A 666-nucleotide genomic window follows, 5' to 3' on the forward strand; every position below is an offset into this window, starting at 1 on the left:
GGAAGGGGATCTAGGGCGAGGGAGAGGGCGAGGGAGAGGGAAGGCGAGGAGAGGGCGAGGGAGGGAGAGGGCGAGGGCGAGGGCGAGCAGTGGGTCAGGGCAGCGGCGGCGGCGGCGGTGGATCGAGAGGGAGAGGGAACTGGCGAGGGGGAGAGGGAAGGGGGGATCGGGCGAAGGGGGAGAGGGAAGGGGGGATCGGGCACAATACTAATGGCGCACCTCACCGTGGTGCGCCATTAGCATGTCCATACTAATGGCGCACCTCACCGTGGTGCGCCATTAGTATTTTTTTATTTCAACTCGAGCCAACAGGTTATGTACCACCACAACTGATCCACATCAAGTCCCCTCTACTAGCTCGACTGGTCAGCAGCCAATTCTCACACCAGGAGGTCCTGGGTTCGACTCCCAGGCTCCACAATTTTTTTTAGCATTTAAAAAGTTGTTTGATACTTATTTGTGTTTAAATATGTGCAAACTTGTTTAAATAATAACAGTAATATTTTTTTATAAGACAGTAGCATTTAAAAAACTATTTGATACTTATTTTTTTATAAGACGGTGCGCGGGGTGCGGGGGGTCGGCGGCGGCGGTTGAGTAGGGGAATCGAGGGTGCGGGGGGTCGGTGGCGGCGGCCGGTGGACTGAGGGGGTGCTCGGCGGCGAG

Source organism: Triticum dicoccoides, chromosome 1B, assembly GCF_002162155.2.
Source record: "Triticum dicoccoides isolate Atlit2015 ecotype Zavitan chromosome 1B, WEW_v2.0, whole genome shotgun sequence".
In the NCBI taxonomy this organism is placed as follows: Eukaryota; Viridiplantae; Streptophyta; class Magnoliopsida; order Poales; family Poaceae; genus Triticum; species Triticum dicoccoides.